Source organism: Elephas maximus, chromosome 25, assembly GCF_024166365.1.
Source record: "Elephas maximus indicus isolate mEleMax1 chromosome 25, mEleMax1 primary haplotype, whole genome shotgun sequence".
Lineage (NCBI taxonomy): Eukaryota > Metazoa > Chordata > Mammalia > Proboscidea > Elephantidae > Elephas > Elephas maximus.
Genome location: NC_064843.1, coordinates 27,824,565 through 27,848,356, shown reverse-complemented (window position 1 = coordinate 27,848,356; position 23,792 = coordinate 27,824,565). Strand labels below are relative to the sequence as shown.

Genomic DNA, 23,792 nt, shown 5'->3' with positions numbered 1-23,792 from the left:
CATCTCATTTCTAAAAGCTGACCAACTCCTGGTATATGGTACTTGTAAATGCATATTGAATAAATGAATGCCAGCCAATAAATTCATACCCAATCTTCAATGGCATAAATAATATGTTATTATTCTAGGTCTCTTCCTCACGGTGACCTGTGAATAATCTGTGCACCCAACAAATAAGATGAATCTCACAGGCATAATGTTGAACAAAAGGAGCCAGACACAAAACAGTACATTTTATATGATTCCATTTAAGTGAAGTTCAAGGACAGGCGAAACTAAACAAAATAGTGGTAAGGGAAGGGACACGAGAGCCTTATCGGCTCCTAGAAATGTCCTCTATCCTGAACTGAGAGTGGTAGTTAGACATGTGAGAAATTTATTGAGCAGTATATTGAAATTTAGTACACTTTACTAAATGCTTATTATACTTCAATTAAAAAAAAGGTTCCTCATTCCCGATTACGTATAGGGTAAAGCCCAAGATGCATGCATGGTACCTACCCATCCCTCCACTAAAAAAGAGTCAGTGCTCAATAAACATTTGTCACTGAATGCCTAAATATCTTCTGAATAACAACAATCAACTGTTTTCCACGTAAAGGAAGAAAAATCTAACCAAGCAACTCCAATCAAAGTCTTAAGCTGTTGTAGCTAGGCCACAGAGAACACCATCATCCCCTTAGACAAGCAGGAAGTTCGCTTATGTCCAGAGCTGCAACATGCCTACAGGTACTTCATGGGTAGCATTTCTCCTACCTGCAAGTGGTCAGAAGCACAATCCTTAGATGTCCAGCTCTACTGCTTAGGCACAGAATCCCACTGTCATTTTAAAAAAACTAGAAAAAAAATATAATTTTACAACTTGAAGCTCTTTCTACTACATTAAGAATCTAAAGACATTGGCATCTCTCCACTAATTCTCATTTAATTCTTTGTAACTGTCTATCTGGCAAACTACTATTCATCCTTCAAAACCCAATTCAGAGATCAACTGTTCTGGGAAGTTCCTAACCTCGCCACCTTCCTTTTACTGTCTACTTAGTTTGTTTCAAGGGGCCCTGGTGGCGCAGTGGTTAAAGTGCTCAGCTGCCAACCAAAAGATAGGCAGTTCAAACTTACCAGCCACTTCGTGGGAAAAAGATGTGGCAGTGTGCTTCCACAACGATTTACAGCCTTGGAAACCCTATGCGGCAGTTCTACACTGTCCTATAGGATTGCCAGGAGTTGGAAAAGACTCAGTGGCAATGGGTTTGGTTTGGTTTTAGTTCATTTCACTTTAATTTAAATATCAGTCAGGTCTCGTTGCCCTACTAGTCTGTGATTACATTTGTCACTCCAGCACTTAGTACTGGACAGGGCACTTAGGAAGCACACAACAAATGCCTGCTGAACTGACCTGAAACATGACCACCACTGGACAAGCCCTACCATTTAAATGCCCAACTCTACAGTCTAAAATAAGCAGTTATTTCCTGAGTAAGGCACAGTCTGTACTCAAGAAGAAGTGAAAAAAATATAGATATTCTCTAGGACAATGTTATTTTTAATATTATAATCATCAGCCTGTAAGAATAAACTTCATGGTAGCAAACTGGAAACTAAATGACTTAAATGAAGATCATGAGATCGCCTAGGTAAGTTAAGCTTCTGAAGAGGCGTACAGTGCAGCAGACATGCTGCCAGAAACCATGAGTTCACTTACTTCACGCAAGGGTCTCCAACGTCCTGCATTTATATAACGTCTAAGAACAAGTAACCTCGTGACCCTAAACAAGTTACTTTACCTCCCTGTGCCTCAGCTCCTTCATCTGTAAAATGGGGGTACTAACAGTACCTCCCACACACAGTTTAAAGGATTAAATGAGATAATACAAAATGCTTATTAGCACAGCACCTGGCATATAATACCCATTGCTGTTGAGTCAGTTCCAACTCATGGTGACCCCATCTGTTACAGAATAGAACTGGTCCATAGGATTTTCTTGGCTGCAATCTTTATGTACGCAGATTGCCAGGCCTTTCTCCCATGACAACAGTGGGTGGGCTCAAAGCACTAACCGTCAGGCTACTGGGCAAACACACACTTTTTGCACCACCCCAAAGACCTTCTGGCATATATAATAACCACTCAACAAACATTCTGCTTTAATTGTTTAACTGTTTAATCTTCAGCTGCTCTGTGATAGGATAGGGACACCTTGGTTTTATTTGGTCCTATTTTATTCCTGCCCTACCTGGCACTAGGGCCAAAACCAAGCAGGAGCAAAATCTGTTCTTTGTGCCCTTTCACCAACTCACTTCCTTACACAGCTGACTCCCCAAGTATGCAGGGCCTCTTTCTCTGACCATGAACACACCCCAACAGAGGAAAGCTACACCTCATTCTTTAAGCCCTCCCTTCTTCTGTTCACCTACTGAAAACTTAATAGTTCCCCATTACCTTGCCTCGGTGCTCTAACTCTTTTTAGTCAACAAATTAGTGGCAGCAAATAAGCCAAATATACAGATTCCAAGTCCCTGGGAGGTGCAAATCTTTTGCACTCAACTACTAACCTAAAGGTTGGCAGCTTGAACTCACCAGTGGCCCACACCAAGGACTGAGAAAGACTGCTAAAGTGTGCTCAGGTTCAAGGGTGTTCACTGAAACTCAGTCCCATGACTGCAGTGAGCACAGTGGTCAAGGTTAAGAGTGTGCCTCGCCTTTCTCTCCTCCCCTCTCTGGTGGATGGCAGGTGGTCTCCAGACCAGCTAGGCCTCAGCATCTCACTGGCAGTCATGCTTTTGCAGGGTCATAAAATGAGTCAGTGAGTCATTTATTTTCCTGTTTTTCATCACTTATTTTTAAATTAAAAAAATATATAGAATAGAAGAAGGAACCCCTGTAAGAGACTAAATGGGCAACATCTGCCCAAAAACAAAGACAAGAAGGCAGGAAGGGACAGGAAGCCTGGACAAATGGACACAGGGAACCCAGGGTGTAAAGGGAAAGGGGGCAAGTGCTGACACATTGTGGGGATTGCAACTAATGTCACAAAACAATTTGTATATAAATTTTTGAATGAGAAAACTTTCAACTAAAACACAGTAAAATAAAAAAAAGCTGGGGTAGTACAGTTATTTAAGCACTCGGCTGCTAACCAAAAGATCAGCAATTCGAACCCATCAGCCACTCCACAGGAGAAAGATGTGGCAGTCTGCTCCAGTAAAGATTAACGGCCTTAGAAACCCTATGGGGCAGTTCTACTCTGTCCTATAGGTTCACTATGAGTCAAAATCAACTTGACGGCAATGATTTTGGTTTTTGGTTTATAGAATAAAAACTGTTGAACGTATGGTATGCAAATTATATCCCAATAAAACTGTTAAAGAATACAGAATAGATAATAGAGAACATCACATATAGAAAGGATAAGTACTGAGAACATGAAATCTTTTGAATTAGTTACACGGACACGTACCCGTATGTGTTTGAGTATCAGGCACAATATAAAGTGCTTTTATTACTATGAGTTGTGGTCACAACAAGATTACAAAACACTGGTTTTTGCAGTCACATGCAAGCCCAGAAGGTAAACTCTTTGTGGATAGGAAAAACACATTTCTTTGTTTTGTTTCAATACACTAGACTACACTCGCTTAGGTTAAAACATCTTCTCAACAGGGGATAGGGCCCCAAGGGGGCAAAAATTGGTTCTTGGAGGGTAAAAATATCTTAACTTTTTTATGTGTAAGGAACAGGTATATGTACAGCACATAAACAGATACACAGTATATAAACTAAAAAACCAAACCCATTGCCGTCTAATCAATTCTGACACATAGCAACCCTATAGGACAGAGCAGAACTGCCCCACAGGGTTTCCAAGGAGCACCTGGTGGATTCAAACTGCCAATCCTCTGGTTAGCAGCCGTAGGTCTTAACCACTATGCCATCAGGGTTTCCACACAGTATATACGTGGCATTAAATGTTCATGGGTGGATGAGGAAGCAATGTCTAAAAACCCTTCTTAGGAGAGCAATAATGGAAAGAAAAAAAAAAAAGGTTGCGAAACACTGGGTTAAATGAATTCATTTCATGAAGCCTAACTTCCAAGACTTCATTCACATTCAGCTGGAAAAGACATTCCTTAACATGACACTGCCTTTCGTTCATCTATTTCCCTTAGTGTGTGGGCCTAAGGGTGGAGGGGCCAGGGGTCGAGGGAGGGCAGAGAGCTGGTAAAGAACATGATCCTAATGTTCCTAGTTCCCTGGTAAGATACCAGCTCATTCTCTCCCCATGTCCAATAATCCAACCAATGCTCAGGTTCACGTGAGAAGATGCTGAGTTCAGCTTTTTAAATGCCAAGTATGAGATTCATGTGGGACACACAGGTAGAGTTGCTGAGTATGTGGATGGAAATGAGGGTCTGGAGCACAGAAGGCGGGGGAATGAACATACAGATTTTAGGGTCATCAAGAGTTGAAACAACAGGAAAGAACACGTCTACCCAGAGATGGTGTGTAAAACAGGAAGGGCAAAGGACCAAAAGAACAGGACCCTGAGGAATATTTAAAGCAGGGGGAGGGGCCAATGACATACATAAAGACAAAGTTATAATAATCAGTGGTCCTTGAGAAACAGCAGAACCCTCCTCATCTAACTCGTAGAGCTTGAGATGACTTAGCATCAACCGTGAAAATCTTTTCCCAAAGTCATTAACACTATCACACTTTCTTAATTAAGCACCTGAGTGATGTGAATGGCTTCAATTCTAAAAAAGATGGAAAAGAACTGAAGACAAAGCTCTCCTAGCCTCAGGTAGATGTAAACAAGCAGGTCTGCACTAGATGCTAGGTTCCCTTAGAACTGCACCATCAGCCTGAGACAGCCAATTCCTGGCCTATGATGGGAAACACAGACGAAGGGAAGCAGGGAAGAAGGCTGAGGAAGTTGGGTCACATTATCCTTTATAGGGTGTTTTCATTTCCCTTTCTGAAATTCTGTGACAACCAGATCAAACTAATCAATATTGAAAGGTTAGGACACATGACAACTTAATAAAATGCATAATCCTTGACTGGATCTTAAATCAAGGGGAGAAGTTATAAACAACATTACTGGGTCAACTGCGAAAATCTGAATAGAGACTGTACATGGGTTTTACGTCAAATTTCCTGAGTGATATAACTACACTGTAGGTACACAGGAAAATGTTCTTTCTCTTAGAATGACTACACAAAAGTATTTAGGAGTGAAGTGTCACAACGTCTGCATGTAATTCACAAATGGTTCAGCCAAAAAAAGAAAAGGAACTTATATAAAGACATATAGTAAATTTGGCAAAATGTTAATAATTGGTGTATCTAGGTAAAGGGGTGATGGGTGTTTATGATATTATTCTCATAACTTTCTGTAAGTTTGAAGTTTTTCAAGATACGAAATTGGGAGACGTACAAACGTCTTAAAATATTTTTAAAAGTTTTAATTTCAATATGCTCTAGCTCCCCTCATTAGAATGGAAAATGAAGAGTTGACATAAAAATCCCTCACAGTACTATCTGCCTTCAGAAACATATTTATTAGCAAAGAGAAATTATTCAAGTGCACAAACCAAGGCAGCCTCTACACCAAGTTGATAAGTTTCTGCGTTAATACATAAATTAATAGAATTTAGATGCTCTTTTTGAAGATTTACCTTCCACATGCTGTTGGACACTTTATTTGGCATTTTTAAAGGGTGGTACGGGATTTACCCAAGTGCCAAGATTTACAGGCAAATTTACTTATTTACTGCTAATAGGCAGTATGGATAAACCAAGTTCACATGCAGACTTATTATTTTAATTACTGAATTTTAACTTTCTAAACCTTTAATCAAAACTATGAGGCAGCGAAACTGACCAAAAGGCTTTATCTCCATTCGCTCTTATCCCTAAAGAAGAGTCTATCCAGTAACAAAAAGGAAGGAAGAAAATGAAATAAAAATGTCCCCAAATGTATGAGTATTTGAATAAAGAAGACCTGACTTTAATCAAGGTATTTATTGAGAAGTTTCTACACACAAATCTCTACGAGGAATTCAAAGTACAAAGAATGAAACTTGTGTCCATGGGGACCACAATTTTCTTGGAGAAGACAATCATACAGAAAATTAGAGAGAATAGTTAGCTATGTCCTCCCATATCCCCACTCCTAATGTCTCAATTCAAAGCGTTGTCTCCTAGCAAGGTCACTAAACCCAAAAACCAAACCCACTGCCATCGGGTCGATTCCGACTCATAGCGACCTTATAGGACAGAGTAGAACTGCCCCATAGAGTTTCTAAGGAACGCCTGGAGGATTTGAACTGCCAACCTCTTGGTTAGCAGCCGTAGCACTTAACCACTATGCCACCAGGGTTTCCCCCCCAAGGTCACTACGGTCTCCTAATTCGTTACCTTGTCTCTGGGCCTCTCTAAACCACTGTTTCTCTAAAGTTGAGTGCACAATTGAATCTCCTGGGAAGTTACAAAAAATCCAATTTTTGGGTCTCTCCCCTAAAGAATCTAATTTTATTGTTTGCAGCCTGGGTATTGTATTTCTAAAAGCTCTCCAGGCAATTCTCCAGGCAGAGGTTGCTCTAAACCAACCTCTGCTGTTCATGTGTGGACTACACACCACTCACTCTCCTGCATGAAAACCTCTGATGACTCCGCACTGCCAACACTAGTCTACAACTCCCTACAATGATCTTCAGAACCTTTCTCAACGTCTCCAACCTACGTCTCCAGCCCCACTGCCTACACTACTCCACCTTTCTCCACCATACTACAGCCACAATGAACTTGCCATTTGTCTCCATGCCATCACAGGATACTTCTTTTGCCTAAAAGCCTCTCCAAACTCATGGGCACCAATTTCAGTCTCTGATTATCAAACTCCAAATCAACTTTCAATAACTGGTTTAAAAGTCCCTTCCTTCAAAAGCCGTAACTACCTCCCCTAGATAGAGGGCTGTTCCCTCTTCTTGTATTCTAACACTGACTTAGCTCTAATTTGACATTTATCATGATGTATGTAGTATTATTTTACATTTCTATCTCTTCTGATAGACTGTCCATTCCTCAAGGGCAGAGCCCACGTGCATTTATCCTCAAGTCCAAGTACCCAATAATGGCTGAAACACAATGAATGTTCAATAAAATATATATAAGATATATATATATCAATAAGATATATATATATGTGGTTTACTAAATAAATGGATACTACACACTTACAGAATAAACGTGTAAAAATATGAGAAAAAACAAAGGCAGTTCAACAAGAAATGCCGAATCAGTTATACTGTATAGGCAAAATCTGACTCCAGAAGTACAGAGGGGAGAGAGACTGCTTCAGGCAGATATAGAGTGAAGGCCCAGTGAAGACACTGGGACTTGATCTCAAGTCTCAAAAAACAAAAAGGCTGTTGCCTTAGAGTCAATTTCGACTCTTAGTGACCCTATTAAAAAAAAACAAACTCAAACCCATTGCCGTCGAGTCGATTCTGACTCATAGTGACCCTACAGGACAGAGTAAAACTGCCCCATAGGGTTTCCAAGGAGCAGCTGGAGGATTCAAACTGCCAAGCTTTTGGTTAGCAGCTGTAGCTCTTAACCACTGTGCCACCAAGGCTCCTCAAGTCTCAAAGGAAGGAAAATATCTAGATAAGCCAAGAAAGAATGACTCCTCACTTCTCTCCTTTCTTAACTCCCAAAGCCCTTTATCTTCCTTGTCTTATGACATTTTTCACAGGCTACCTTGTAATAGAAATTATCTGTGTACAGGTATTTATGCATATCTTATCTCCCCTTTATACTGTAAATTCTTTGAGGACAAGCTCTAGGTCATTTTTCCCCCAGAGCATAGTGATTTGTACAATTGCTCAGTAATCCCTGTTGAATAAATGGAAAAACTAAAGTGGCATTAAACCTTTAATATCTTAGTACAGGTAGTCTCCAACTTAAGACGTATTTGAGTTATGACGAACCACATTTACGACCTCTTTTTTTTGTACACCTTACGTTAGTGACATGTACTACACAGGATGGTACAGCGCATAACTTGATATCACTGACGTGGAACAGCTCAGAGATCACGACCAAGGCGAACTGACGGATCAGGACTTAATGGACTTGGAAGAGGAAAGAAACGTTAAAGAAGAAAGAAATGATGAGGAAGACGAAGAACAGAAGTTGTCAAAAAATTTTACAGTGAAAGGATTAGCTCAAGTTTTTTCTAAACTAAATCAGGGGCTTCAGCTGCTTGAAAACATACGCCAAACGCTGATCGTTTTGCTAACATCAATAAAGCAGATTCAGCAAGCAGTGAGACGCTACTGCAAAATTTATGGAAAAAAAAGAAAAGGACCATACAGACAACTCTCACTAATTTTCTGACTAGAAATGCCATCCTCATTCCCAGGGACAATCCAGATGATCCTGAATCTTCCACAAGTGGAGTTATTACCGCAACTGACAAAATCCCAGCGTTGTCCAACTCTTCTTCAAGTAAATTTTTATAAATTTGTGCATTTTTAAATGTATGTATTAAAATATATCTGTAAATTTGTATGTAATGTTTCCAATCTCCAAAGATAAATAAAGCTCAGACTTAAAACAATAATGATAATAAAAGGCAGTAATGATGAAAACTAATAAAAGAGGTACAGAAGTCACCCCTTATCTGCAGTTTCGCTTTTCACAGCTTTGGTTACCCATGGTCTACTGCACTTTGCAGTGCCCTCGTGGCAGAGTGGTTAAGTGCTACGGCTGCTAACCAAAGGCTCAGCAGTGCGAATCCGCCAGGCGCTCCTTGGAAACTCTATGGAGCAGTTCTACTCTGTCTCATAGGGTCGCTATGAGTAGGAATCCACCCGACAGCGACAGCACTGGGTTTGATTTTCTTTGTTTGTTTGTGTTCAAGTAACCCTTATTTTACTTAATAATGGCCCCTAAGAGCAAGAGTAATGATGCTGGCAATTTGGATATGGCAGAGAAAAGCACAGTGGTTCTATTTTATTATTATTGCTTTTAATCTCTTACTTTGCCTAATTTATAAATTAAATTTTATTCACAGGTATGTATAGGAAAAAACATAGTCCATGTAGGGTTCAGTACTATCCACATTTTTGGGCATCCACTGGAGGTCTTAGAATATATCCCCTGCAGCTAAAGGGGTATCTTAGTTACCCAGTGCAGTTATAACAGAAATACCACAAGTGGATGGCTTTAACAAAAAGAAATTTATTCTCTCACAGTCTAAGAGGCTAGAAGTCCAAATTCAGGATGCCAGCTCAAGGGGAAAGCTTTCTCTCTGTCAGTTCTGAGGAAAGATCCTTGTCATCAATCTTCCCCTGGTCTAGCAGCTTCTCAGCATAGGAACCTCAGGACCAAAGGACATGCTCTGCCCCCAGTGTTGCTTTCTTGGTGGCTTAAGGTCCCCTTGTCTCTCTGCTCACTTCTTTTATCTCTCAAAAGAGACTGACTTAAAACACAACCTAATCTTGTAGACTGAGTCCTGCTTCTCTAACATAAGTGCCGCTAATCCCACCTCCTGAACATCATAGAGGTAGGATTTACAATACATAGGAAAATCCCATCAGATGACAAAATGGTGGATGATCACACAATACTGGGAATCATGGACTAGCCAAGTTCGAACTTATTTTAGAGGGGCACAGTTCAATCCATAACATTCGACTTACGTAAGAACCAACTGACGATGTATCAGAGCCATGGGAATGGAACCCCATTGTAAGTCATGGACTACCTGTACTAACATTAGAAAGATTGATAATGGCTTCTCTTCATTCATCTTGGCCCTGTGATACTTGCTTCTTTAAAATGGTAATATCCAACAACCTATAAAATGCTTACTATATGCCACGCATTGTTCCAAGGGCTTTACATAAATTAACTCTTTTAATCCTCATAATAGCCATATGAGATAGGTACCATTATGCCCATTTTACAGGTAAGAAAACTGAGGCATAGAGGTTCACACAGCCATAGGTGGCAGAGCTGGGATTCGAACCAGGTAGTCTGGCTGCAGAATCCATCCACTTAACCACTATGCTATACTGCCTTTAACACTGCTGGGCAGCTATCTTATTCATAAAGCTCATGGCTGGTCTATAATCATGGCCTTTGGAAAAACTTACTTACAAAATATGAAATGTGAGGATGTTTTATTAAGGCAAGGGACTGTTCTCATCACATTAGAAAAGTCAGAATTATAGAAGGCAAAGTAGATAACCAAACCGAAATCAAACCCAGTGCCGTCAAGTCGATTCCGACTCATAGCGACCCTATAGGACAGAGGAGAACTGCCCCATAGAGTTTCCAAGGAGCTCCTGGTGGATTTGAACTGCCGACCCTTTGGTTAGCAGCTGTAGTACTTAACTACATCACCAGGGTTTCCAAGTAGATAACAGATAATAAAAAAAGGAATGGAGGTTTTTCCAGTACAACGTTGGGAAGAGGGCAAAATGATGGCAAGAGACAGTCATCCTGGACCTGGAACTAAACTGGAGGAGCATCTATGAGAAAGGATGGAACAGAGATGCAAACTCTGCTTTGGCATGAAGTTATCATGGACAGAGCCCTAGTCTTTGTAAAACAGTGGTACGGCATTGCGAAAGGCAGCTAACAGTAGTGAGTAAGAATGCAGAGCTCAAAAGTCAAGCTGCCTGGGTTACTAGTTCAAGAAGCTTAATCCCTCTTCGTCTCAGTTTCTTCAACTCCAAAAGGGGCCAATATCAGCACTTAGCTATGAGAATAAATGAAAATAATTCATAAGTATTCATCAGGATGGGCTTAATTGTGCTGCAGTAACAAAAAACAAACAAAACAAAAACCTCCAACATCTCAGTGGCTTAAAGCAAAGGTTTACGTCTTGTAACTTATTGTAACTACTGTAGTTTGGCTGGGGCTCTGTTCTACATCATCTTCTTTCAGAAATCCCCCATCTGGAATATCACCAATTTTTTTTGTCAGAGGGAAGAAAACAAGATGAATCATATATAGGCCCAAAAAGACATCTGTCTAACACATCCAAAACCAAAAAAAAAAAAAATCACTTCCATTCAAATTTCAATAACCAAAGCAAGTCACCGAGCCATAAGCTTGAAGATGACAGAGAAATACAATCCTACCATGGGCCCAGAAGAAAAAGAACCAGAATACTGGTGAACAGACCTAACAACCACCACACCACAAAAAGCTTAGCACTGTGCCTGGCACAAAGTACTGAATGATTGGTAGCCACTACCATTATCATCACAATTACTGAGGGGTCTGGGGAAAACCTACTCAATCTCTCTACAACATAAAACTGAATGGCTGAATAAGCAGATAGAAAAAAAAAAAAAATTCTTACCATGTACTTTATTTGTAATAAAGCAAAGATACATTTACAAGCATTTGCACCATGATATAAGAGATATGCCAGAAGATTTCTAGTGAGCAAAAAATAGTAAACAAGAGTTACCAAAATAGTACCACACATTCTTACACATTTAAGACATGAAAATTTTCACTGACATCTTTATTGTTTTTACTTTAAAGAATACAAAAAAAAGTTTATGCAGACTTTTAAAGTTTCAGCCCTAAGCCAGAACACTCCTTCCCCATATTTTCCCACAAATTCTTAAGGTGAATTCTCCTATGTGGGTTTTTAGGACCTTAACCCCTGGGGTTAAGTAAAGAGTCTTACATATAGTAAAATGAGAACTGAGTTCTAATTCAGGCTTGGTCATAGACCAGCTCTCTCTTACATGACTAGGCCTCAGTTTCACCATCTCTTAAGATGAGGAAACTGGGCTAGGTAGCCTCTGAAGTTCTTCCAACTCAACTCTTCAGCAATCCTGAGAATCCAGAAAGAAGGTACGGTTTAGGAGAATCTAGTTAGGAGCCCTGATGATACAATGGTTAAGCCCTAGCTCCTAACCAAAAGGTCAGCAGTTTGAACCTACTAGCCACTCTGCAGGAGACAACAACTGGCGATCTGCTCCTGTGAAGATTACAGCCTAGGAAATCCTATGGGGCAGTTCTACTCTGTCCTACAGGGTCGCTATGGGTTGGAATTGACTTGATGGCACACAACAACAGTTATGATGCTGAACTGTGTTAAGACCTGATAACACTTAAGTCTTAGACTAGAAATAACTGCCACAACCAGAGCCATGATGGCAGCAACACAGTTCAAGAGTGAACAGAGAAGACAGTCAGGAGTATCCAGGGGAGAGCGCTGCTGGTATAAAATGCTGTAGTTACAGGGAGCGACTAAGAGTGGAAAAGTATGAAATCACAGTTTTTTAGTAATATCTAAAACATTCCAGGTGCCTCTCAAGGAAACATTAGCAGTGTCAAATAAAGTTGAAGTAAGGAATCTCCAAATCTTTTAAGCTTGGAATCTGTCAACTATCAGATTTCAATTCCAATAGACTGGGTTTTTTAATTCCTTAAGACTCCATAGCAATAATCCAAATACTGGATTGCCTAGAGATCTAGAACTTCAAACTCTTTGAAGAAAGACAAAAGAACCCAGAGCAGCATGCTACAAAATGTTAGTCCTCCTACAGCAGTGACTGATAGATTGATTAGACAGATTGGATAAATGGAGAGATAGATAGATGACGGACAGACACACGCCACTGCTATGGCAACCTTATGCACAACAGAATGAAACACTGCCCAGTCCTGCATCGTCTTTACAATCAACCAGCATGTTTGAGTCCGTAGTTCAACTACTGTGCCAATTCATCTCACCAATGGTCTCCCTCACCTTCACAGCCCTCTGCTTCACCGAACATGATATCCTCCTCCAGGGACTGATCCCTCCTAATGACATGTCCAAAGCAAGTGAGTCAGACAATGTTTTGTTGTGATCCATAAGGTTTTCGTTGGATAATTTTCAGAAGTAGATCCCTAGGTCTTTCTTCCTACTCTTAGTCTAGAAGCTCCACGAAAACCTGTCCACCATGACTGACCCTGCTGGTATTTGAGATACCAGTGGCATAGCTTCTGGCATCACAGCAACATGTAGGCCACCACAGTCAAACAAACTGACAGACGGATGGTGGATACCAATGACACTCGTGTCATTTTCGGCTGAACAGAAGCCCCAGACAATCTACCACCATACCTTCTTCTCACTCTACTCTGAGAATGTAAGACCATGCCCAAAACAGAACTAACAGAAAAAAAGTTTTTTTTTTTTTTTTAAGGACCTAACTTCCCTTTTGGAATCCCTGGTGGCGTAGTGGTTAAGTGGTACCGCTGCTAACCAAGAGGTCGGCAGTTCAAATCCGCCAGGCGATCCTTGGAAACTCTATGGGGCAGTTCTACTCTGTCCTATAGGGTCACTATGAGTCGGAATTGACTCAACAGCACTGGGTTTGGGTTTTTTTTTTTTTTATTTCCCTCTATTCTTTTTCAAAAAAGTGTTTTGTTGAGAATATACATAGCAAAACATACACCAATTCAACCATATCCACATGAATAATAGACACTGACTACATTCTTTGAGTTGTGTAACCATTCTCATCCTCTTTTTCTAAGTTGTTCCTCCCCCATTAACATAAACTCACTGCCCACTAAGGTTCCTAAACTTTGGGGTTGCTGTTGTCACTTTGATCCCATATAAAAAAAAAAAAAAATACGTTAAAAGAGCATAATACTCAAGGCAGACTTTTTTTTTTTTAATTTTTATTGTGCTTTAAGTCAAAGTTTACAAACCAAGTCAGTCTCTCATAAAAAATTTAGATACACCTTGCTATATACTCCTAGTTGCTCTCTCCCCCTAATGAGACAGCACTCTCAAGGCAGTCATTTTTTACTAGTTAAACTAAACTATTAAAACAGCATTGATTTTTAATGAAACATGAATGGACAATGATACTGTATTAATTCATGTTAAAAACAAAACAACAGATACTGCTGCATTATAAATTTTGCTATTTCTGCAGCCCCATCCATGATCTTTAAGAAGCCTTCCAATTCTAACATTCTGTAAGCCTACAAACCACAGGGGACACCCCTTACTGTCTCCAATGCTTTGAGAGCCATTGCCTAAATGACTAACAATCTCCTGCTTGAAAGCCTAAAACCTGACAAATACATTTAATAAGACTGAGGTATGATTAAAACGACCCATTTTATTACAACTACACAGCCTTTTTAAAAGCTAGGATCCTATATGTGGCTTCAGTTATTTCTATAGCCAGCTCTACCTCCACTTGTCAATCAAAATAATTTTCTAATCTGCAATGTATATGGATCAAAATCAAAGCTATCTTTGATTTTTAGGACTTTAAAATTTGAAGTACAGGTTAGACCTCAAAGGGAGGAAAAGCACATATAACCCTGGATGAGCAAAATTCTAACCTTCTGGTTAACCGCCGAGCACCTAACCATTGTGCCACCTTCTTTTAACCAATTTTTAAATAATAGAAAAAGGATACAGAAAATAAGGCTAGTCTTCCAAGGGAGGCATGGTGAATATTATAAAAAACAAAGACTCCCTTTATAAACTGAGTAACTGTCCTCTAAGTTAGCTGGGGAGCCTTGGTGGCACATTGGTTAAGAGCTCAGCTGGTAAACTACAAGGTCAGCAGTTGGAATCTACCAGCTGCTCCCTGGATACCCTGAGGCACTTCTACTCTGTCTTACAGGGTCGCTATGAGTCGGAATCAACTCCAAGGCAACGAGTTTTTAAGCTAGCCAAAAGGAGACCTGGTGATGCAGTGGTTAAGCACTCTTCTGCTAACCGAAAGGTCACCAGTTCAAACCACTAGAAAAATATGTGGAGAAAGATGTGGCAGTCTGCTTCCGTAGAGATGAAAGCCTTGGAAACCCTATATAAAAAAAAAAAACCTATAGGGCAGTTCTATTCTGTTCTATAGGGTCACTACGAGTCAGAATTGACTCAAGAGCAATGGGTTTGCTTTTTTGGTTAGGTTAGCTGGATAAACCTGAACTCATACACAGTACATAGCAGAAATCTCCATTAACTAATCTAAGTAATAAAAACTGTCATAACCAGCATTTTCTACTGAGGTCTGGAGAGCTACAATACTGCACTTAAAAGCTGCCCATCTTAAATGTCTATATGAAAGAAAAAGCTTCAGAAGTCATGTTGAAAGACATCATGCGTGTTAGTCACAGCCATGAAGGGTCAGAAGGCCTCACTGGAACAGCTTCCTTAATGTTTGCAAAGCCGTAGGGAGACACGGATCTAAATTTATTTTCTGATCTTACTATCTTCTGAATATCAAGTCAACTTTTTAGATAAAAATAGGCATATACAAATCAGTAAATAGTGCCAAATTTTATTATACAATTTGATTAGGCTTATTTTGGGATCTAAGCAGAGTCTTGTCATATACTGTGTTTTCCTTTCTAGTTGAAAGAAAAAAAAAAAAATCAACTTTTTGCTCCAAAAGGGGGAGAAGAGATAAAGGATCTAGAGTTACAATGTCCGACATGGGTGCTACCAGTCACATGTGGCTATTTAAATTAATTAAGAGTAAATAAAATTTTTAATTGTTTCTCAGTCACCTTAGCCACATTTCAAGAGTTCAACAGCCACATGCGGCTAGCGGCCCCACCAGATGGAGGACATTTTCATCATGGCAGAAAGTCCCATTGGTCAGTGCTGATCTAGAATGATGTTTCTCAAATTTTAATGTATACAAGAATCATCAGGACAGCTCTTTAAAAAGACTCCCTTCCTACTTGTATCAGGTGGACATTTGAGACTGTGTTGGCATCTCCTGTCTGGAGGGGAGATGGGAGGGTAGAGAGGGATAGAAACTGGCAAAAGGGTCACGAAAGGAGAGACTGGAGGGAGCGAGCAGGCTGACTCATTAGGGGGAGAGTAAATGGGAGTATGTAGTAAGGTGTATATAGGCTTATGTGTGACAGACTGACTTGATTTGTAAAGTTTCACTTAAAGCACAATAAAAATTATTTAAAAGAAAAGACTCCCTTCCTCAGAGAGTCTAATTCATCAGGTCTGGTTTGCATTCTAAGCACTCCCTGTGGTAAATGGCCAATTTTTTTGTTTTGTTTTTCCCAATCATCATGGTCTATACTTTCATAAAACATTATATAACAATAAATCACCAGAAAAATAAAATTAAAAAGAAAATCAAGGACCACAATATAAACTTACATTTTTTATTATCAGATTTAACAGACACAACATTCTTCTGCCAAACTGCTATAAAATGAAAAATCAAACCCACTGCTATCGAGTTAATTCCAACTCATACCGACCTTATAGGACAGAATAGAGCTGCCCTGGAAGGTTTCCAAAGCTGTAATCTTTACGGAAGCAGATTGCCACATCCTTCTCCTGTGAAGTGGCTGGTGGCCTTTCGGTTAGCAGCCAAGTGCTTAACCACTGAGCCACCAGTGCCCCCTCAAATTGCTATAAAAGCATCTATACGCTTGCTTTCAAGTTCTATACCTACCTCATCACAGACAGGTAACAAATCTGCACAGGTTCAGGCTACTTTGAGTAGCTCTGGTCTGTTGCTGGGTGCTGTCAAGTTGATTCTGACTCCCAGCAACCCTATGAACAGAGCAGAACTGCCCTCATAGAGTTTCCTAGGCTGTAATTTCTATGCGAGCAGATGCCCAGGTCTTCTCACCCATGAACACACTGCTGCATTTGAACCACTCACCTTTTGAGTAGCAGCCGAGCACTTAACCACTGCGCCACCAGGGCTCCTTCAGCTCCTTCAGCCCTGGTGGCACAATGGTTAAGTGCTCCTTCAGCCCTGGTCTAGAAGATCATTTTTACAGTGATTGTTCTGGAACTGGATTGCTTATACATCCACTACCACTTTCTAAATGCATTTTTACAACTCAGGGCAAAACTGGTAATTCCATTAAGCAGAATACTCCTGAGTCACTTAAAATGATACTATACAGTACCATGTTTGCTTGAAGAAGTGATCTGCGTCATTACTTCTCATGTGATCCAATTCTGTCACATGGTCAAGAAGGATAACACAACTTTTTCACACTAACCCATTGGTGAATTTAGATGGCTAATGCTGCAAGAACGTCAATCCAAAATACACAATGAGCATTAATAAAGCCTCTATGTTATGTAAAACTCCTTTCAGTAAATAGAATCTATGATCTGGATGTAGCTTATAAGACATAAGTCTTTAAAGGATTTCTTAGGGTGCTGATGGTTTTCCTTGAACCCAAACTAAACAGTCCAAGAACACTTCTTTAAGCATCCAGGTACATTTCTTTACACATCCTTAGGGAAGGAACAAATCAAACAGAATCTCCTTATAGAAGCCAAAGCCCTTCTCTAAAACGCCTAAGCTTGGGTGTTTCCCCCAATCTACATATCAAACCAACTTCTAGTCTGGCCCAACAAATGGACTTCCATGAGGATATCTCCAGGACAGCTTCAGGTTTAACTTCCTCCTCCTCCTAGAGACTCCTCTTTGAATGTTCTTGTTGCTCTAGAACTTTGGCTCACTGATTTGACTGATTTAAATAAATCATAAAATACTTTACGATATAATTATTTTTCCTGCAGTAACATCTGTCTTAACAGAACTTGATATAAGAGCCATGTTTTCTGTAAAATAAACTCACATGTTCAACTAGACATTTTAAGAAAAACTTCAGTTAAAATTAACAACATTAACACAAAAGTTGGAAGGCATATTACACGAAGTCTGAGAAATATAAAAATGGGATTCTTTTCAATTGTTCCTCTAGCAATATAAGAAAGAAAACCTAACATATTGAATGAAGGAATAACAGAATGAATAAGAAGTGTTCAAAGCAGGAACAGTCAGGAGCTTTCGCCATAGCCACTCCTCCAGCCCCATCTGCAGAGGCAGATGGCTGACACGGAAAAGTCCAGGACCCTCCAAGATTGTCTTGCAATTGCCCCCATACCTCCAGCTCCAACCCGTGCTCTACTTTGAGACTGCATAGGCAGTGGACATGGAACAGCTTTCCTAGTACAACCACAGGCAGGGATGACCCCACAGAACACCTGGATGCTGCCCAGAGAAGTGCAGAAGCAGCACTCCCCCAAGCCCAAACAAAGTGATCAAGGCTGAGACTGCAGAACCTGCAGAAGGGCAAAAAAGGCTCAAAGAAGTCAGCCTCCAACCAGATTTTGCTCACCCGAAACAAATGTTTTGGAATGACCTAAATTAATGATCCTTAATGTGTGTGTCGGGAGGAGCCCTGGTGCTGCAGTAGTTAAGCGCTAGGCTGCTAACTGAAAGGTTCATGGTTCTAACCCACCAGCTGCTCCTCAGGAGAAAGACTCAGGGGTCTATTTCTGTAACGATTACAGACTTGGAAGCCCTATGAGGCAGTTCTACTTTGTCCTATAGTCACTATGAGTCGCAATTGACTCCATGGCAATGGGTTTGGTAAAGTATGTGTTTGTTGGTCTTACCACCCCCCTGCCTTTTTTCAAGGGGAGGAGGACCCTGCGGAGAGTCACAGAACTCTTTCAGAATCGTAAAAAGCTACAGACTCTATTCTCATAAAAATATATACACAATCAAAATGTTAAATACTATTTTAGGGAGGTCACACACCAGCCACAGACTTCCTATGGGTCCGTGAATCCCAAGAAGCCTCAACCTAAATAGGTAGGAACTAAAAGGTCAATGTTTCCACAGCACTAAGGTCCTCTTCTAACCTTAAGCATGTCCTTTTACATAAAGACAACCTGAGAATAAAAAACTACAGAGACTCCAAAAGCAAAGTGTGTTTGGTCATATGGTGCACAAGAAAACCCAAATATTTAAAATTTAACTACTAATAAAATAATGAACTGATTGATTAAATAAGATCAGTGTCTGCTCCCAATACAAGAAAAACGTTAAAGGGTGGAAAAATAGAAATCTCCCTTAAATAGAAAATTCAAGTATGTACCCATCACGTTCTCTTTATGTTTGGATTTGTGTCTTGAAGTTATCCTAAAATTCTACTTCCCAGTTTTCCTGAAATTTTCAAACACTGTCTTAGTACTAACTTCTTCTCAAACAGCTAGCAGATAAAAGCATTATGGAAGTCTGCTGAAAAATCAGTTTTTTCCTTGCTAAACTTTGTAAGTTCGTCATTATGATTGTAAACAAAAAATGTTCATCAATTTGAAAAAAAAAAAAAAAACCAAAAAAAAATTCCTGATTCCTTAAAGTAGGAGGTATTTAAATTGTCATACACGCACCACCACAAATTCTAAAGGTCACAGAATAAGAATGATGACGGCAAATGACATAAAGAATATATGTGGGAGGGTGCAAATAATAAATAAAAACCAATAAATACACGTACTACAGGCAACTAAACATTTTTCTCTAGATTTTACGCAAATGATTAGTTGAGAAACAGGAACAAGGATGGATATTTTTAAATGACTCCATTTTACTACCTTCAGGACTTTTATGGAAGTAACAGAATTTCTCATGAGGGTATCGACACCTGTACAACATTAACTAAAGAAAAGAGCATTTTGGCAAGGAAAAAGTGGCTGCACTCTCCCTCTGCACTTCACGGTTAATACTGTACCAGGCTACATCTGAACTCCTGAATGCCATAAGAAGACGGCTCCTACACCGTGGAGACAAGGGGGGAGCAGGACGCCCTCACTGTATTCCAATCCTGCTCTTCAGTTACAAATCCTTGAAATAGAGAATAGGGAAGCCTGTGTAGAAGTTAGGAAAAGTGTGTTTGTTAACCTAGCACTAAATCAAGGTGGCACGTCCTAGCTTTTTAAGAAATCTTTAATGAGAGAGAGTTGTATGGTGAAAAGAATATATGCTTTGGATTTAAGATAGGTCTGGATTCAAATTCTGACTCTACCATTTACTAGCTTTATGGCCTTGAATAAGGTACTTCACTTCTCTGAGCTTCAGACCTGCCTCCCTGAGAGTGGCTATGGAAACAGGTATTTTTTCATCTCTGTATCCCCAGTGCCTGGCTGAGTGCTTGACACACACCAGGCATTCAATCAGTGATAGTTCTTTTTGCTTCCCTTGCAACTATGTCACATTCCATTACAAACAAAAATGTTCTATAGGGAACAGGGATATCTGAGCTCTAGCTATTATTTTACGTATTTCAAAGAGTTTTCAATATAACCTGGTACAGAATGCAGGCAGTTGTCCTACAGAATTCACCACAGTTTTCCACCTGTATTAAATTAGAGCTTTGTATGAGGGATGGAAGTGTAAAGAGAAACACTAAATATTCATTAAAAATAAAATGATTTCAAATCTTGCTATACCAGGGGAAGAGGAGGGAAAAAAGGGGATGGGAACAGTCTCCTCAGTTGATTTAGATGCTGTCACTGCTCTACACCAAGAATATGTTTGCAAGTAAAATCCTATAATCTGTTCAAAGGGGTTCAGAACATGTGTAATACATTTGGTCATTACCAATACACAGTCTTTCCGTGAATGCTGAAAAACACAGACACCTACGCTGATAATCAAGCTTAAGGCTATACAACTCTTTTTTTCCTCATGGTTTAACACAGGAAGACATAACCAAAAACTCTGCTTAGGGCAAGGCCATACTTCCAAGAAAACCAAAAAATGTCTTGGAAACTTATACAAACCAAAGAAGAGATCTCCAAGGCACAGCAGCCCAAGGGCCTACTGTTTCTGGTAAATTTTCTGCAATATTACGGCAAATATCTCAAATAAAATCTGGTTTCTAAAGAGATACTACTCTGCTTCAATTTTTCTTTGGTATTTGAAATAGTTGTAAGTAAATCGATACGTACAAAAAAACAGCTAAAGGATCTTCCAAAAATGCAGCAGTCTTAATTGTGGCTCACCCACTTCGTGTCTCTCAACTTCTTGTGTTGTTTGCCTGAAGTAACGTGCTGATGAGTTCCGAGAAGCTCCGACTATACTAATAACAAATCATAAAAATAATTGAAGATACAGAATATCATGAAGTTATGGTAAAAAAAAAAAAAGTTGTGGTAAAAGTATATAGCGGTGCTATCACAGAAGAGCTAGTGAGAAGTAAAGAAATAACTGCAGTATAAAAGACATGACTCCAAGAGACTATGATACCACACTGAGACACAACTCTAAGTTCATAATACATAGATTGATTTTGCCCACAGCCAGATCATACCAAGAACAGTATCGCAGTCTGGTTACCATACAGGAGGTTTCTAAGGCTAGCAAGAAAAAGAAAAAGATCTGTAAAGGTTAATTTTTAATATCCCATTAATCAAGAATACAGTTTAGATACAAGAGAAGTCATAATTCATCTATGAAATCTGCCCTGGGACAGAAAGAACTCTAAAATTAATTAATTTACCACAACACTTTCCCAGGCCTTTGGTTACAGTCATGCATTGCTTATATGAAACCACCTGCTCTGGTTGGCATAAACCATGTTACTTGACATATCATGTCTAATCTTTTTATCATACATGGATCTCAAACCTTCTTTCTGTTGCCAGATAGCACAAAGTTCACAAAAACTATTCCCCTAAAGCTGTTAATCTGATCTTCCAATTTGGTTCACCATCATAGTATGCCATGTGCATCTACGGGTACAGATCCCCACTAAGGCAGACAGCTCACTATTAGCCTTGGGAGTACAGCAGCGTTGACTCTGTCATTATTTCTGCAAGGGCCACAAGCATATCCCCATAAAGTATGTCGAAATCTGGGGCCTCTTGGGATGGTATTCATATATACCACATGAGAATCAATAACCAAATCTCCGGCAGTAGTCCAGATACCGTGAGAACTAAATATTTAAAATGTTTATTTTCTCTGTTCATGGATCTATTATACCAGAAATGAGCAGCTGATTGGGGGGCGAGGGGTGGATGGGGATAAGGCGCGGGAGCGCGCGTGTGTGTGCGCGCGCGCGCAAACACACACACACACACACACACACACACACACACACACACAGAGAAAGACGCCCGAAGATGCCAAGGATTCACTAGAAACCTTGGCCAGATTACTAATGGTCCATAAACCCTAATTTGGAGAACACGGGCCTACGAGCTCAAAATTGAATTATACTGCCTTATTAGATCCCGCACTACCGAAACCATAGTCACATTAGTCATAACTGGGACTAGGAATATTTTATGTACACAAATATAAGTGCATGCTTATGTATTTTTAATTCGATCAAATAAAACTGAAGCTGCAAACAAACTCAAATTTCAATTATCTCACTAGTGAGGGGATTTCCTAATAACGTCTTTTTAAAAACCAAGTAGCTGCCAACCCTCTGCACATCTGACAAGCATGTCCCTGGAAATTTGGGAGGAACGGACTCGTTACTGCTCAACAGCGAAAGAAAGAAATACCGTGAAGGAAACAGATTCCTTTTTTTTTTTTTTGAAGCTCTAACATGCAATCTAATAAGGCACAAAACTTGGCTGCGGGTTGCAGGCCACCTCCAGGGTTCCAATTTTCGGGGCAAGCAAGCGCGAGTGCGTAAGAAGGGGGCGGAGGGGAGCGCGAGCGAGGACGCGCCGGGCCCCCCGCCCCCTCCCGGAGCAGCAGCCTGGCCCCAGCCCACCCTCCTCCACCCCTGCCAACAGACGCAGGACGCTAACAGAGCAACTTCTCCGCGGGGGCGGCGGCGGGAATAGCGGCCACCCCGCCCCAGCCCGGCCGGGCCCGGGGGTCCCTCCTCGGCTCGCCCCGCCCCCGCCCGCCAGCCCCGGGGCCCGGGTCTGCCCGGACCCCAGCCCCTGCGCGCGGCCCGCAGCGGCGCACTCCCAAGGACGGCCGCCCGGCCGGAGCGCGGCCCGAGCGCGAGCGGGAACCGGGCGCGGCGAAGGCCGGTCCATCTCCTCAGGCCGCCGCCTGCCCTCCGCCAGGCCTCCCGCTCGCCTGCCCGTCGGCCGCTCCGCTCGGACCCTGGCCGGGCCGGGCCTCGGCGCCGCCGCAGTCCCTCATCCCGGCTCCATTCATAGGGGCACCCCCGCCCGGCCGACGGGCGGGGCCGAGGGCCTGCGGACAAGGCCGGCCCGCCAAGGCCAGGGAGGAAAATAAAAAGTTAAGAGAAGAACTTACCTAAAATGGCTCCTGCAGCAGCCAAAATACAAACAGCTATTATTTGGTGAAGTTTAGCTCAGACACCCTGCAAGGACACCCTAACACAGCTCGGGCCCGCCTTCCCTGCCACGCCATTGGGCTTCGCCGGCCCAAAACACAGAGCTGTAGGTCAGCCCGGCTGTCGCTCACGCAGAAGCCCATTTCAAGCTTGCTTGCAGGGGCGAGTGATGGGCTCGCTCCATTGTGCTCGTATTTGCATGGATGTGATCGCGGCGCTGATTGGCCGGCGCCGGGACCGCACCGCCTCCTGCCCCGCGCCCCCCGCCTTGGAGACGCTGCTGCGCGCGGCCCCGCCCCCCGGGACTGAGCGGCGGGGCCACGGGGGCGGGGCGGGGGTCCCGCGGGCCGAGGGGCCGGGGCGGGGTCGTGCAAGCCGCAGGCTGAAAGCGGGAGGCGGAGACCTGGAGCACGCGCGGGCGGGGGCGGGGGGTTAGCCCGCAGGTGAAGGTCTCGCAGGTAACGGCTAGCGATCTGGAAGACCCGGAGCCAGGGTCCGGGTGGGAAAGGACGCGGTTGCGGTCCCTGGACAGAGAGGTCCCGCTGAGGCCAGCATCCCGCAGACAGATGCACGGAGGGGCAAGGCTTCCGCAGGCCAGGAAAAGATGCTGAGAGGGCAGGCGAAGGAGAGGAGCTCCATCCTCTGTCTCCAGGCGTATCTCCGGCCGCTCCGCTTG

At 41.6% G+C, this 23,792-nt stretch overlaps 1 protein-coding gene across 6 annotated transcripts in view; it reads right to left on the bottom strand.

The window, feature by feature from the left end:
• The window catches only part of CHD6 (chromodomain helicase DNA binding protein 6), a 230,676-nt gene extending 207,501 nt beyond the window's left edge, over positions 1-23,175 (bottom strand). For 2 of the 6 annotated variants that reach the window (XM_049869937.1, XM_049869933.1), the window contains exon 1: positions 20,796-22,710. The gene's annotated coding sequence lies outside the window, so the exon portion shown is untranslated. Of the gene's footprint in view, positions 1-756; positions 837-20,795; positions 22,711-23,076 lie in introns of those variants that run through there. The other 4 variants (XM_049869935.1, XM_049869932.1, XM_049869938.1 and 1 more) reach the window with 4 other exon arrangements.
• Between the last annotated feature and the right edge of the window lie 617 nt (positions 23,176-23,792).